The sequence below is a fragment of the Anser anser genome (assembly GCF_964211835.1).
Source record: "Anser anser genome assembly, chromosome: 2".
Classification (NCBI taxonomy): Eukaryota; Metazoa; Chordata; class Aves; order Anseriformes; family Anatidae; genus Anser; species Anser anser.
The window spans coordinates 153,398,090-153,408,800 of record NC_139721.1 but is presented as its reverse complement, the minus strand read 5'-3'; the positions used below and the strand labels follow the sequence as shown (position 1 = coordinate 153,408,800).

Sequence of the window (10,711 nt, the reverse complement as noted above, 5' to 3'; positions counted from 1 at the left end):
CAGAAGGCATGGCCTTGACAAAGCAGGTCATTTGCAACATTTTATAAAATACATGAGGGTAGATTGAAATGTATTTTTCAATCTTCCCTTGGCAGCCTTCATGGCTTTAGTCAATTTATGCATCATCTGTTAAAGTTCAATGCAGGGCACTGGGTCCCAAAATGTGCTTTGAAGCATCCATAGCAAATCTTCTAATCTCAGCTTTCACTATCTGAGCAACATATGCATTAGAGTGGAATTTGGGATCGGCTTTTAGGTTGAGGGTGAAACGCTTGCCTAGATAACCTGTGGTATTGTGGCTTCAAGTGCCATGTTCAGGTTTGGATGAATGATTGCTTTTCATTTTCCCCAAAGATAAACGATAACAGATATAGTTTTATACTAGGATTTATAGACCTCTGTACCTGAGTATACATGGATATGCAGTATTTTAAAATTTCCGATAAATACAAATATTGCAAAAAAGTATTACCTATGTCATTCTGAGAAAAAATGGAATTATTTTACAGAACACGATGGCTGCAATAAGCCACCCTCCTGTGCCTTTAGTGATCAAGGAGGTTTTTCTGGTATTCTTATTTAATCTACACAAAGCTCAGTACCTTTCCTCCCCCTCAAAGAAAGGAAATCACACATTTTTACGCATGTAGCAGTACTGTGACTTTACAGCACTTAACAAAACTTCATGAAGGGAAGGCATGTTGGAAGGCTCAAAATGCTTTCTGCACTTTTGTTTCCAAGCACGGCTTCTACTACACCGTTATTTTTTGGTTGTTTTTGCAACTCTTCTGCGTCCCCACTTCCTGCATTTTTGCTTTGTTCTCCCGTATGTCAGCGCAGAACAATGGTTGTGTCACACGAGGCAAGAGGAGCTATTAGCGCAGAAGGGCAAAGTTGCTGCGCGGTAATTCTTGTCGGAGGGTGCAACTCGGGGAAAAAATATCTGTTTTTTAAGCTGAGCCTTTCAAAAGCAGATTTCGCAGTGGTGGAGTATTAGTAGTAGCAGGTTATTTCTGCTTCAAAGAAACCAACAGTTTCAAGAGCATGAAATCACGTTTTTTAAATTACACAAGTATTTGCAGTTAATAATGTTTATTAGGGAAGAGCTTTGAATAGGTTTGTGTTAGGTATATACACAACTTTTTTCCTCAGAGAAGTCATCCTCGAGGTTAAAATGCTTTAGAATATGTGCTCCTGCCTACAATTAAAGACAGCCAATCATTATTCCGCGCCCCACTGATCAAAAGCCACCGCACTTTTTAGCGTCAACACACTTGACGCACACTCTAACTATACTGTTAAAGTTTGGTTGGACAGACTCTGAAAAACCACCCAATTTTCCCCAAAATAAACGCTCCCCCGCCCAGCCCAGCCCGGTCCTGTCAGGCGCTGGGCGAGCCGTTAACTGCCCCGCCTCGCGCAAACTCCCGCCCGGCCGCGCGGGCCCTTCTTCTCTGTTGCCTCGCCGGATTGGCTAGGCGGCGCCTGAAAGGTGCCCGCCGATTGGCTGGGGCCGGCTGCCGTTGCTATGACTCTTGTTGCTAGGGCCTGGGCCGTCTCCAGGCCCTGCAGGAAACATGTAATGAATTATGGATGCTTGATTTGCTCAAAGAGGCCTGATCTGTAATGCAGATGAGCTGCAAGGCCTTCCCCCCCCCCCCCCCTTTTTTTTTTCTTCTGGGTTCTTAAAAAAAATATAATAAAATCAAAAAAAAAAATTCAGAGTTTTAAGTCAGAATCTGGCATTTGCGTAGTCCCCAGTCGCAGCGGTGACTCCTGAATACTGATGTTAATTCTTATGCAAAGACGGGGCCAGAGGTCACTGTCTGTTATTTGTTCAGGAAAAGCTTGGAGGATTTTCACTGAACTCTGTGACCCGTTGGGGTATTATTTTTCCCCCTCCTTTGGTTCAGAGACCAAATAGGATACAAACAGCAGAAGTGGTATTTTCTAGCAGTTGGAGAGGAAACTGTCCCCTCGGAGCACGATGGTGTCAGAGGAGTTGAGCAGCCAGGCCGGCCAGTGCCCTGCATTTTCTTGCCTCGTGAACGATGCCTTTACCCAAATATAACTTAAGAACCTCCTGCCTGCTTAGTTCAGGCCGCCAGTAATGGTTTCAGCAGCCTTGGCTGGAGAGGGGCGCTCTGTGACTGCCCCGTCTCCCACATGGCAGCTCCTCACCACTGCAAAGCCAGTGTTATTGCCCGCAGATGACTCCCCAGCTGGACCCCCTGTGCAAACAAAGCATCTCACACTTTACACCTGAATAAACAGGTTGCTACCGTCCATTTAATTTCACCAATCTTCATCTATTACGAAGTATGGGGCATGTTACGCTACAGAAATTATTATATTTTCCTATACCTAATGAATTCTGATATCAAAGTAGACACCTCTCTGGTAGCCTATGCAAAGTTTAGAATTTTTTTCCTTACTCATGACAAATGACTTCAATCCTCTCTGTGTCAAGCCTCTGTGGACAAACATGAACTGAAAAATTATTTGTCTGGTTTAGAGAAAATAATGAGCCCGATCCTTATTTTGTGTTAGATGTAAGCATGTGTAATTCTGGCACACATTAGCACACGGGCCAGACTCAGCCAAGTGTGGGCATCCTCAGCTGTCCAAATATTGACCACATCAGGAGCTCTTGGTACCTTGAAGGTTCATGACCGATGTGAGGGACGAGTTAGCCCCAGACCCGTAAAAGCCGTGCTTTTAAGGTGACCACACACTAAGCAATTTACTCAGAAAGGAAATGACTAGGCAATTAGATGAAATTCTACAGTTTTTGTATCATAGAATTTATGCTTTTTACACCTCAGATCCTGACTGGTTCATGGTTCTTCCTCAGGGAGAAGTAAATGACTTAAGTGAGAGTTCTGAGACAAAAATGAAATATATCCGATCCTCCTGTGATTCAGAGTAGAATGATACCTTATTTCTAGGATTATTAAACAAAATGTTCTGTTGTGTAAAAACCAATGAGCACTGAAAAAATAATAAATGAAGAAAGTCTGTGAAACACCGTGTACAGATGTAGAAAACACATTTAACTCTAGCCATCAGCTGGCCTAAAAGCTTCAGTTGTGATGCCCCTTACCTTTTATTATTTTCTGTTATTAAAATGTTTTATATTGAAGAAAATGCTTAAGGAGAAACTGCATTGCCTATCCCACCCATTCCTGACAGGGCATTCATCAAAATCCATTAAAAAAAAAAAAATCCAAGCTATAGATGTGCCATTAGAGACCCAATGGTGCTTAAAGCTCAGAAATGTCTGAGAGATGCAGTTTGCTGAAAACAGAGTATTAACATTTGTGTATATGGATGTATTAAATTTGATTTTGCGTGTGTGTGAGAGACAGTGGTTCTGTGCAACATACATTAATATGAAGACTACATTAACAGTTTGTATTTGCAGGAAATGTAGGTCATGTTTTTGTGAACCAAATAATTGTGTTTTAAAGTTTTCATTTAGAGATCTTTATTTTTATATGTAATATTCTATTCCTAACCCACTGGAAGATGATTATTCCCGCACCTTTATAAATGGAGCATGCACCATGAGATTGGAATAGCTTAAACAGTCAGCAAAGAGGCAGCAAATGACTTAAGCACATATGCAATTTAAGCACATACATACTTCCAGTGCTATAAATGGCGCTAGTATCTCTCCATGACTTCTACTGAGGAAGCACAAGAAATTCAAACAGATGTGGCCTAGCTCTTTTGGAGGCTGTGCTGCCAGATTGTGGAAAATTCTTAGAAAAAAACAAGCATCATAATTATGTCTGCAGTCTATCTTCTGCTTTCATGCACTGAAAATGCATGAAAATAATGCCACTAAAGGAGTGCCTGAACCTGCTGAGCAGAGAGACCCCAACTCCAGCAAGCCCTGCAACTCCCCCAGGACATTTTGTAAGCAGCTCCTCAAGAGTAACCTGGTTGAGTTTTCCTGGTTAAGATTTCATAGTTCCCTGGCTGTGTTTGTTTGCTGAGGGGTGCAGGAGGGTCTGGAGGCCTTTATGGTATGGAGCTAACAATCTGACTCAAATGGATACAATACATACCAGACAATAGCAACAATAGTTCAAGTGTGAGAAGGTCCGGAGCCATCGACAGGGAGCAAAGTGATGCAGGAAGCTTTGACAAAAGCAGCAGCTCTTAGGGAAGGAGCTGAATGAGGGAAGGGAACTTTTTGGTGCATGATGAGTGGGAGGTTGGTGTGCGGCCATGGCCATGAGGCAGTCTTCAGAAAGAAGGAGTGGTTATGACAAAGGAAGGTGAGGAAGTGAATTGTATTTTTTTTTTCTTTATATCTGTAGCATCTAATTGAAAAAGAAAATCAAATCTATGTCCAGTGAAAATATCAAAGTTATATTTTTCTCTTTGAAAATTTTCAATGTTGTTATTTCAGCAGAAGTTTCTTACTTTTAAAACCACGGGGCTTTTTTTTTTTTGTTCAATTTACTTAAAAAAAATAAAAACTTTCTAAGGATCCTTTTCTATTAAGGACTTTGTAAACACAAACGCTTTGCATTTTTAACTAGAACAATTCTAAAATAGTGCTTTAGCACAAACATATTCTTCACAAAGGTGCTTCTATATTTTTAAAGCATTTTCTGTTATTTCAACTGGTTTATACTGTCAATAATCTTCATCGAGTTTACATTAATCCACAAACATTGTATGGTGTGATGGAGCTGATGAGAATCAACAAAGGATAAAGTAGAGTACCGCAGCCCAGATAAAGAAACCCACTGTTTAATGCCAGCTGCTCAGGAAATGTCAAAAGCAAAGTGAGTTTCAGGTCAAGGGCACTGGGAACACTCTGTCAGCAAACCCTAAGACAGGCAGCTCTTGTTATTAGTATGAACAGGGATATGGTGAGTCCTTTTTTAATCTATCCCTGGGCATCTGTCTAGGTTCCCAGACACAAACCCGTCCCATCTGGGCTCACCTCTTTGAGGCTGCTGGGAGTTTTCCCAAACATACCGTCTTTGCTCTTTCTAAAGTTCCCCTTCAGGTTTGCTAAAGACTGGCATTTCAGTGAAAATCCTGCTCATAGGCTCCGTGCCACGACCATCGAAGGTGTAGAAAATAGTGGGCAATTGCTCGTTTTTAAGTTTTGAGGATAGCAAGGATCTTTCTTCACCCCTTATTTTTCTGCAACAGCATTTAATAGCACCTGTGTCAAGCCCATTTCCATCTTGCACACCTTTGCCTTGGAGCACTTGCTGGAGCTTTTAGATGGTGGGTGGTGTGTGTGCTTTGTTTACCACTGCTTAAGGGAGTTCAGCCTCTTACTACAAGGCTAAATTGACAGACAAAACTTCTGAAGAAATACCACTACAATGTGGGCAGGTTAACGACTTCACAAACCTTTCCATAGGCAGCCCTTTCATGGCAGAAGGGACACTATTTCCTGTGACTAGGAGGCCGAGGATCTGGTTAAAGAGAACCAACACCATATGCGTGGATACGGTTTGAGATGACGTCCCCAGTGAAGTGCTGCAAAATTAGAGGAACATTGATATCCTCCCTGGAATGACGGCAAAGCAACTTGGCCCCTTGACTTCAGAGCCATGGCACTTTCTGTACCTTAATTTCCCAGGTATGGCCTGTAGATGTGCACCAAGTGTGCTGTGAAATACAAGGAATTTTGCAACGATTGTTCAGTGTTTTACAGCTTAATGGCATGGTTTGATTCTTTCCGTTACTGATGTTTATACTATCTCTTTGCGTTCTCAGGGCTCCCCTAAATGCATATTTAGTCCTTGAACGCTGTGTTTTGTAATGAAGGAAAAATGCAGATATAACATGGATATAGCACTGTGCACTGTACTTCTTAACGTGCATGCCACTTACATGCGATGGGACATGGCTCACACATTTCTGTGATACAGCTCTAGGAAACAAACTTCTAGTATAAAGTCCAGAAGCTCAGCCAGACTGGTTATTATGACTGGTTGTCATAATATGCAAATGTGCTGTAACATTTTTACTGTTTGGATGGGAGGATATTGGGAGATACAGACTGGAAAGAGAGAGCTGAGTGGCTCAGACCCTGCTGGTGCCACAGAGCTTTGGTTTGGTTTCTTAGAGCAATGCAATGTTTCACATTTGGTCCTGTTTCATCCTTGTGCGTGTTGGCAGAGGAATGAAGGAAGTGCAGCCACTAACTACAGTGTGATCTAATAGGGACCCAGTCCTTCCCCTTCATGGTGATGGGATTTATCTCATCTTAGGTTAGACATTTACACATAAGACATCTACAGCAGATCTAGTGAGCCCAGACAATGGAGATAAGCAGGCTCTTTTTGTGCGTAATTCACTTGCTATATTTAGTTCTGTCTTCCTCAGGTTGAGATGAGCCCATGTCCTGGGAGGCTGCGCATTGGGATCACTAGACCCAAAATAACATGCTGTCATGATGGGCTGCAACCATTAAAGCTCTTCAGAAAACTCACTTTCACAGAATCACAGAATCACAGAATTGTAGGGGTTGGAAGGGACCTCCAGAGATCATCAGGTCCAACCCCCTGCCAAAGCAGGTTCCCTAGAGCAGGTTGCCCAGGTAGGCGTCCAGATGGGCCTTGAATATCTCCAGAGAAGGAGACTCCACAACCTCCCTGGGCAGCCTGTTCCTGTGCTCCGTCACCCTCACCGTGAAGAATTTCTTTCACATGTTGGTGCGGAACTTCCTGTGCTCCATTTTTTGACCATTGCCCCTTGTCCTGTCTCCACAAACCACTGAAAAGAGGTTGGCCAAATCCCACTGTCTCCCACACTTAAGATATTTGTAAACATTGATAAGATCCCCTCTCAGTCTTCTCAAGAATAGAAGTCTGAGAGGGGATCTTATCAATGTTTACATTGTCTTCAGTGTAAATGTCTTCTTTTCTTGTCTTTACATTTGTCTTCTTCAAAAGAGCTGTGTGTCATCTCAAAACTTCTTGGCCATGCTTATCTTTGCTGTCTGCTGCACAACCCTCTTCCATGCACAACCACTCTTTACTGAGCCTGGAAAGAGCCTTTTTCTGAACGAGACAGAAAAATTACTCCGAAGCAACTGATTACTGGCCTTCCCTTCCCACTCCTGCAGCAGCTGGTCGTAGGATCACTGCAAACATAGCCACAGAAACTGCTTTAAAAGCAGCTCGGTGGACTGGTAGGTGACTTGGAAAGATGAAGCCAGCCGGTAGAGAGATGTCTAATGCATCTCCAGAAACCACGGCATATTTGCAACGATTGCCATAGTGACACAGCACACTGTTTTGTCCATGATCAAACAGAATGATGATCAAATAGAATAGGTCAAAATGTTGCCATTTATCCCAAACTGAGATAAAACAATGACATAAGAGGGATAATGGGACTTTGGATATGGTCCCCATATCCCGTAATTCCGCCCGATTTCAAATAGCTGCCATTATGTATCTCACAATGGCCTGGGGAAAAAAAGTTCCACAGTGTGTAGGATTCCTCTGTAGACAAGGCCACAACAGCAGAATTCTGGGTGTTTCATAAGGAGCAAGTGCCTACGTTGCAGAAACATTGATACAGGTTGTGTGAATAGAAGTAGCACAGATAATTAATGTGTAATAGTTAATGCTATTTGCGCGCGAGAGCCCCAGTTCCCCTTCAGCAAATCCCGTGTGACCCAGTGGGCTGCTGCATGGTGTATTGTTTGAGCTTCTCAGGAAGGTCTTGAACTCACAGCCACTAGCAAAGTAAGTTGGCGTGTTTGCATCATGCCTACGTTAGCTTTGAATTTATAGGAATTTTGTTGACTCTGGTGTCAAAACTCATATTGTGATCAATGGAAACAGCATTGAGCCTTAATTTCTCAGAGTAATTTCCTCTAGGATAAGAAAGAACTATCAGATCATCTAGCTTGATCTCCTGCACAATGTAATCTATTCAGTGCAGCATGATGATTTTAGATTAAAGCCCTAATGTCTTCAGGGATAACAGTCGTGTGCTACAGGCATGGAGCAGAAAGAGCAAGCTGTACTGCCAAGTATGTGCGAGGCCACAGCAATGAGAGAGAGTTTATTAAATGGGACATGCCTAATTGATCACAATTAGTGAAAGTAATACCTTCTCCCATCTTTTAACTAATTTCTTTCCAATTTGACCCGAAAAAATTCTTTCCAATCTTAAATCTGCCAATCAGTATGATTCTCTGCATGTAAGCCAGAAATACTTATCAGGTATCTAGGAACATCTTTTTCTGTCTGTTTGGAATACAGATCTAGTTTGTTTGGTGCCTTCTTGTCTGTGATGGCCAGTCTGTAATTGTGAAAAAATAAAATAAAATATAAAATAAAATAAAACAAAATTATAAAATAAAATAAAATTGTAAAATAAAATAAAATAAAATAAAATAAAATATCTCTAACCCCCCAATCATATACACCTGGCCAATTGTGCACGAGAGAAAAAGGGAATCCTTTTCCCCCATGGAGGTTGAATTGAACCACATCTTTTAGGAAGGTGGCTGTTAGCACCTTAAAGCCTCCAGCCAGCAGTGAGATCCCCACCTTCACTGATAATCTTTTAGTGTTTAATTACCCTGTCTACCAGAAAATTACATCTTGTTTCAAGGCTGAATTTGTCTAACTTCAACTTCCAGCCATTCAATCTTGTTCAAGCTTTTGTCAACAAGATTGAAAGCCCATTATTAGGTATCTTTTCCACAAGTAGATACCTATATAAATTGATAGAGTAATTCTATAACTTACCTGAGGTTCTGCTTCTGAAAAAGCACTTCCTAACCCTTGCTCTCCCCACATCTCCCTGACAGAGCTTCCTTTCTTCTACATGCTGCATGGTTGGAAACTAACACTGTCTTCTAGCAAGTGATGGGGAAAAGGAAAGAAATTATCTAGGAAAGAAAGAAGAAAGGAATTGTCTGGTGACTGATCACTCTTCGTGTATTTTAAAGAGACATTTTCTCTTGCAAAGCAAATCTCTGCTGGACACTCTCTCCTACACCCAAACAGTCTGTCAGCTCATTTCTACAATTGTGGGAGGTAACGCTTGCAATGCAGTCCCCTGTCCTAGACCACATCTGCCATAAATCAGCCAAGCTCCAGTGAGGTCATTTCCTGCCAGTGGAGATCTCACACTTTATATCATTTGCAGATGTAGAAAGTGCTTTTTAAAGAGGCGTGTGGTTGATAATGAGCGTTGGTTGAAGCAGTGAAAACCTGTAGCATTCTGTATGGAGTTAGGTGTCCTTAACTCTCCTACCTTCAAAAAAAATAAAGGGGCCAAATGACCATGAATGGGTTCACAGCAAAATCACAGAAAACCCCAACCAAATAATTTAGCAACTCCATATCAAACATAAAGGAATAATAAACGTTTCACCGTCAATCTTCTGTTCATAAGTTTTTTTCCCACCCTACCCATCCAGTTATTCATGTATTTAATTAGTGCTTAACTTTTATATTATGAAAATATCAAGATAGAGCTGCCAATCTAAGACATCACTAGATTAGGACAGAAATGTATCACTGTCCTATCCTAGCAAGCTTGTGGGGCTGTGACATAAACTATTTATAGCTGACCAGATCAAAGTGTTTAGTGTAGAAGGAACACGGGAGCCAAAATAAGAAGGTGAATACAGCTGTTCCCCAAGGAGGAGCCATGATCAGGATTCAACATTTGCTGGTGTTGTAGTTTCTGTGTGTACCCTACAGGGGTACATTTTGTAGCCGTGATTTATTTCAAACATCTTCATTTTTTATTTTTTTTTTTCTTCCAGGAAGAAGCAAATGTTTTAAATTACAGCTATGGAGGGAGAATTTAACTAAAGCGCAAATATGAGTCACGAAAACGTTTGTGCCTTATTTTCAGGGTAATAACTAAACACCTGCTAAATTACATTTTAAAAAATTACCCAGTATTTCACAGTGCATTTTATTCTTTTGTTTGTTATTTTGTCTCTCAAGCCCCCCCTTGATCTGCGTAGGAAGATTGCCTCATCCACGCAGAGCTCCCAAAGCTCAGCAGAGCTCTGCATGTGTGATGGTCTGCCCAGGTGGGTCTGATATTGGGACAGTGTCTGAGGTCTGGGACACTCAGGGACATCATCAGGGACATCACGGACACATGCACTTCACTGCACATTAGGCATGGTCCTGGCATAACACTGCGCCAGCACAACATGAGAGAAGAGATCATCGCACACACACACACAGATAAAACAGCCTATTTTGAAAACTTGTGCAACTGAAATAAGAATTACCATTAAAAGTGACTCATCCGTGCTGACTCTGTTTAACCTTTGCTTTCCCACGTGTTGCTGTTTTCCTCTGTTAACAACTTTAGTGAAAGAGTTGCCGAGGAGGAGAATGCTGTAGGGTGGCATTATCTCCCTTAAGATGTTGAGTGCTTATTTGGTTCCTGAGCCTCTTGGGAACATGGTGGAGGGCTCGTGCTCAGTTGTCTGGTTTGCTTTTTATGTTTTCTTTAGTTGTTTTTCATTTTGGCACTGAGTGGGCAGGCAAGACTCTTGAACAATCTGTAATTATATAGTGTCACAGTTGATGAGGTTACAAAGGAGTAAATATGTAGTTGGTATTAGAGAGGATATTTTTAACAATACTCACTCTACATCTAATAGAGTGCATCTGTGTCCTCTGCGGGCACTCTGCCTCAGATAATATAAAAGGAGAGCAATGGGGAAGAGAGCAGC

The 10,711-nt window shown here is 41.7% G+C and overlaps 1 long non-coding RNA gene across 4 annotated transcripts; it reads left to right on the top strand.

Annotated features, from left to right (window-relative positions):
* Window positions 1-1,685: 1,685 nt before the first annotated feature.
* Window positions 1,686-10,375, top strand: LOC310894029. 4 transcript variants are annotated; one of them, XR_014579502.1, is made up of 4 exons: window positions 1,686-5,617; window positions 8,813-9,041; window positions 9,779-9,871; window positions 9,966-10,374. It is a non-coding gene; the product is annotated as an uncharacterized lncRNA (long non-coding RNA). The 4 variants fall into 4 exon arrangements; XR_014579503.1 differs by having other exon boundaries at window positions 1,686-4,802; window positions 5,396-5,617; window positions 9,779-10,371; XR_014579504.1 differs by having other exon boundaries at window positions 1,686-4,286; window positions 5,396-5,617; window positions 9,779-10,369.
* The last annotated feature ends 336 nt before the right edge of the window (window positions 10,376-10,711 follow it).